Source organism: Maylandia zebra, linkage group LG10 (assembly GCF_041146795.1).
Source record: "Maylandia zebra isolate NMK-2024a linkage group LG10, Mzebra_GT3a, whole genome shotgun sequence".
Taxonomy (NCBI): domain Eukaryota; kingdom Metazoa; phylum Chordata; class Actinopteri; order Cichliformes; family Cichlidae; genus Maylandia; species Maylandia zebra.
The window spans coordinates 5,521,286-5,527,285 of NC_135176.1; the positions used below are offsets into that span (position 1 = coordinate 5,521,286).

At 41.9% G+C, this 6,000-nt stretch overlaps 1 protein-coding gene across 2 annotated transcripts in view; it reads left to right on the forward strand.

The window, feature by feature from the left end:
- Positions 1 to 6,000, forward strand: part of opcml (opioid binding protein/cell adhesion molecule-like) — a 436,850-nt gene that overhangs the window by 425,988 nt on the left and 4,862 nt on the right. The window lies entirely within an intron of this gene.

Here is a 6,000-nt window from a genome sequence, read left to right on the forward strand (position 1 = left end):
ATTTGCAAAAAGTCATGGATACCAAAGGAAAATTATTTGGGGTGGCTGTAGCTCAGGTGGCAGAGCAAGTCAGGCACTAATCAGAAGGTCAGTGGTTCAATCCCAGGCTGCCTCCTAGCTGCATGCCAAATATCCTTGGGCAAGATACTAAATACTAGTGGTCAGAGGCCCTGGTGGCGCCAGTGTCCGGCAGCCTCGCCTCTGTCAGTGCGCCCCAGGGCAGTTGTGGCTACAATGTAGCTTGTCATCACCAGTGTGTGAATGGGTGGATGACTGAATGTAGTGTAAAGCACTTTGGGGTCCTTAGGGACTAAGTAAAACGCTATACAAATGCAAGCCATTTACCATTTATTTGTTTCTCTATAATTAGTTTATGTCAGTAGGGTGCTGGGCTCAAATGTTTAGATAATAATCTAATATAAAGTAGCTTTTTCCAACTGATGACTTGAAACTGGAAATACATTTATGAGAAGAGTAAATACAAACAATGGCTATGGTGACTGTTAAATGGTCCCTGAAAGTGACAGCAGCATTTCCTGTCCCTATAAGATGAAATAAGTACAGGGAGTGCAGAATTATTAGGCAAGTTGTATTTTTGAGGAATAATTGTATTATTGAAACACAACCATGTTCTCAATGAACCCAGAAAAATCATTAATATCAAAGCTGAATGTTTTTGGAAGTAATTTTTAGTTTGTGTTTAGTTTTAGCTATTTTAGGGGGATATCTGTGTGTGCAGGTGACTATTACTGTGCATAATTATTAGGCAACTTAACAAAAAACAAATATATACCCAGTTCAATTATTTATTTTTACCAGTGAAACCAATATAACATCTCCACATTCACAAATATACATTTCTGACATTCAAAAACAAAACAAAAACAAATCAGCGACCAATATAGCCACCTTTCTTTGCAAGGACACTCAAAAGCCTGCCATCCATGGATTCTGTCAGTGTTTTGATCTGTTCACCATCAACATTGTGTGCAGCAGCAACCACAGCCTCCCAGACACTGTTCAGAGAGGTGTACTGTTTTCCCTCCTTGTAAATCTCACATTTGATGATGGACCACAGGTTCTCAATGGGGTTCAGATCAGGTGAACAAGGAGGCCATGTCATTAGTTTTTCTTCTTTTATACCCTTTCTTGCCAGCCACGCTGTGGAGTACTTGGATGCGTGTGATGGAGCATTGTCCTGCATGAAAATCATGTTTTTCTTGAAGGATGCAGACTTCTTCCTGTACCACTGCTTGAAGAAGGTGTCTTCCAGAAACTGGCAGTAGGACTGGGAGTTGAGCTTGACTCCATCCTCAACCCGAAAAGGCCCCACAAGCTCATCTTTGATGATACCAGCCCAAACCAGTACTCCACCTCCACCTTGCTGGCGTCTGAGTCGGACTGGAGCTCTCTGCCCTTTACCAATCCAGCCACGGGCCCATCCATCTGGCCCATCAAGACTCACTCTCATTTCATCAGTCCATAAAACCTTAGAAAAATCAGTCTTGAGATATTTCTTGGCCCAGTCTTGACGTTTCAGCTTGTGTGTCTTGTTCAGTGGTGGTCGTCTTTCAGCCTTTCTTACCTTGGCCATGTCTCTGAGTATTGCACACCTTGTGCTTTTGGGCACTCCAGTGATGTTGCAGCTCTGAAATATGGCCAAACTGGTGGCAAGTGGCATCTTGGCAGGTGCACGCTTGACTTTTCTCAGTTCATGGGCAATTATTTTGCGCCTTGGTTTTTCCACACGCTTCTTGCGACCCTGTTGACTATTTTGAATGAAACGCTTGATTGTTCGATGATCACGCTTCAGAAGCTTTGCAATTTTGAGACTGCTGCATCCCTCTGCAAGATATCTCACTATTTTTGACTTTTCTGAGCCTGTCAAGTCCTTCTTTTGACCCATTTTGCCAAAGGAAAGGAAGTTGCCTAATAATTATGCACACCTGATATAGGGTGTTGATGTCATTAGACCACACCCCTTCTCATTACAGAGATGCACATCACCTAATATGCTTAATTGGTAGTAGGCTTTCGAGCCTATACAGCTTGGAGTAAGACAACATGCATGAAGAGGGTGATGTGGACAAAATACTCATTTGCCTAATAATTCTGCACTCCCTGTAGTGATAGAGAGGAGTGATAAAATAAATGTAAAAAAACAGCGAAACTGTAGAAAAGAAACAGGAAATGAAATGTGGGAAATGGAAGGCGGGCTTTTAAACAAATACATCCTGTCACGGCTGCAGCGGCAGATGTGTGAAGTTATAAGAGATGGACCCATGTGCAGGCACTGGCATTACTGTGAGTGAGCTTTATTTTCAAACGGTGATAATACAAACAGAAGCAGACATGGCAAAGAAAGAAAATAAGAAAGACCTAAACCAGGAAAACTAACTAAATAAACCTGAAACCATGAAACGTTGTTAGAACATGTGGGATGACACACAGAATGATACGCAGACGGACGAGAACGAGCAAAGGTGAGCACACACTATGGCTGTATCCCAATTCAGGGTCTGCAGCCCTGGAGGACGCAGCCTTCACTGTCTACTTGGGCTGCGTCCTTGAAGGCCGAGAAGGCCGGAAATATGAGGCTTGTGAAATCGAAAGGTCTATCCTCTGTCATGATACCCGCTGCAAACATTTCATACAGCATTGTTTCACAGAAATGAAGAAAAGAAATAGAGAGTTCATTTGTTTGTTTGTTTTTACATGACGTTTGTTTGATTTGAATATTTGAGGCTGAGACCACGGAACTGTAACAATATGAATGTTGTGCTTCTTTTCGGTACTGACCAGCAATGTTCCCTCTAAGCTGCGCGCGTGCGCAATTGCGCACTGCTGGCACGGTCTCTGCGCACAGAAAATCTGTGTTGCGCACATAAAAAACCATCAAACCTGAATTGAATTTAAAATGAAAACTTTAACAATTCTGTTTTGCAGTGTTAGTCAGTAAGTGACTGGCTGCTCCCGTATGGGATTAGAACGATGCCACCTTATCCCATAGTCCAGTCAATAATGCGATTCACATTCGTATATACGCAGCTAATCAATGTCAATGACAGGCTATGACAGCGTCCGTATGTGCCGACACCGGTGTTTTAGCTAGCAAAGCGGCGTGGCTGATGTGGAGTGAAGCCACGTTAATGACAACATGTACAATTATTGGAGATGTGAGCAGGACAGACGGAACAATTGACAGAAAAAGTGTGGACTTTATACCAGTTTTTAAATTGTGTTGATAGGCCACGTAAAATCTGAGTTATGATAAAAATATATGCAATGCAATTTTCTTCCTGAATACTATCGTTGTTTATATTTACTGCGGGAAGAAACGGTAAAAACTGTGTTTTATCAGGAAAATGCTCAAAAGCACTCTCCGCCTGTGAGCAAAAACAACACCAAAAAAAACCCCACCCTTTCCTATTGGTCGAAAAATGTACCATGTCGACCAATCAAAGAATGATATGGCAACATGGCATTTAGTTGTTTAGGGCAGTCAGCTTCTCTCCACCCCAGGGAAAAGGGTAACACTACCTGGGTCTGGGTGCAGTTTCCCCCTCCAGGGGCAAGGGTACCTAGACCTGGGGCTTAGAGTACGCTTGGGGAGTGTGATTGCGTGTACAGTGTCTCTTTATGTCTGTCTCCACGTTGGTTGAGTGTTGAGTAATTGCATATGAGAGCATGAGGGTGGGAATGGATGTTTGTATCTGTGTGTGCCTGTTTGTCTGTGTCTATATGTCAGGTCGGGTATCAGATGCCACCTCTCTAGGGACATCTCAGGCCCTCCAAGGTATGGAGGCCTATCTCCCCCTACCACTCCCCCTGCCGGTGGCAGACGCCCTCATACATCAGTTCATTGGTGGCTCTTTGTGTCCGGGGATGGGCATCCAGGTACACACCGGCTCACTCCTGGTGGCTGCTTGTCGGGGCCTGGAGCCTGGGGCTCGCTCGGGCCACTTCGGGGGTGGGGTGCCCTCGGCCTCTCGGCCTGGGGCTCGGTCACTCTCTCCCAGTCTGTGGTCTGGGAGAGAGTCCTGTAACTCTCTGTCTGCAAAATACAGTATATAATGACCTATGTTGAGCAATTAATTATATGGTTACTTTTTTGAAGAACTAACTATATAATTAACTGAATTATGCAAACAACAACATTTTTTGGAGCCGTTTAACTAAAAATGCAGCCAAGGCGTTTTTTAAAATAAACATTTCAAACTATTTACAGACCAATCAGCTGTTCTGCATCAAATCTGATGCCACACAAATTATTTGTGCCACTTCTAAAAATAATTTCTGTCCACTATGAGATAAAGGAGAACACCAGCCTAATACCTGCAGGCCTGACAGCAGGAAATGTATCACTCCTGTAACACCTGTAACATTCAGCCATCGCCTCATTGTTCTGACACACACAACAAAACTATTGACTACACTACACACTAACTACAAAAGATTTGCGCTAAACGTCTCAAATCTCTCACATCTCAAAACACAGCTGTCACTCCTAAAACTTCCCCCCGTTTCTTAACCCTTTAAGACCTACCGTAGAACCAAGTCCACCAGAGCTTACTTTATATTTTTACATGCTGTAGTGCCATTTTTGGGAGCATTTCAAGTTGCTATACATCAATACAACTGTTATAGCCCATATTTTAATAATATGTATGCATTAAGTCCATAGTAACTACATTAATTGCAAAAATGTGCAATAAACTACAAAAAAATTGAAAATCGTTTTTGTTTTTTTTACATATATTTCTACTCGGAGAAATTTAAGAGGCTTACCCCTCAAAACTTTAAATACAAAAAAGTTGCAAAAAAAAAAGTTTACAACAACAGGAAATTTATTTTGAGTGTCTTCATAGTTTTATTTTTGAGATACAGCAATTTTTATATACTGTAGGAAAAATGAAAAACAATCATATGATGCAAATTTGCAAAGAAAACAGCATGTGCATCAAAATAAACTATTTCCAGCAGTGCAATTCGAGTTGTAAGTCTCCCAGAAACTATTCAGAAAAGCATAAAGTCAAACATGACTTATAAAAATACCAGTATAGGCTTTTAAGGCCTACAAGTAAAAAATTACATTTTCTGCGAAAATGACATCACTTCCGGTTTCGGACAGGAAATGGCGGACATGTGATCGTTAGCGCTGACCTCTGTTTCAATGTGGGAAGTGTTACAAATAACTGATCGGATCGGCAAATTGTGTTTAAGTGTACAACTTACATCTTATGTAAGTAAAGAAAAAATTACTGCGCTAGCTTACGCAGCTCCGGTTCTACAGGGATTTAAAAATAATTATGCAAACAGAGAGTGCCCACTCTGACCGGCTTTAAAGGGCTAACAACTAAATGCCATAATTTTGTGATTGGTCGACATGGTACATTTTTCGACCAATAGGAAAGGTGGGAGTGTTTTTGGTTTTGTTTTTGCTGACAGGCAGAGAGCGCTTTTGAGCATTTTCCTTATAAAACGCAGTTTTTACCGTTTCTTCCCGCAGTAAATATAAACAATGATAGTATTCAGGAAGAAAACCAAACATTGCATATATTTTTATCATAACTCAGATTTTACGTGGCCTATCAACACAATTTAAAAACTGGTATAAAGTCCACACTTTTTCCATCAATTGTTCCGTCTGTCCTGCTCACATCTCCAATGGTTGTACATGTTGCCATTAACGTGGCTTCACTCCACATCAGCCACGCCGCTTTGCTAGCTAAAACACCGGTGTCGGCACATAAGGACGCTGTCATAGCCTGTCAACGACGTTGATTAGCTGCGTATATACGAATGTGAATCGCATCACTGGCTGGACTGTGGGATAAGGTGGCATCGTTCTAATCCCATTCGGGAGCAGCCAATCACTTACTAACACTGCAAAACAGAATTGTTAAAGTTTTGATTTCAATTTAGGTTAGATTTTTTTCTGCGCAACACAGATTTTCTGTGCGCAGAGACCGTGCCAGCAGTGCGCAATTGTGCACGCGC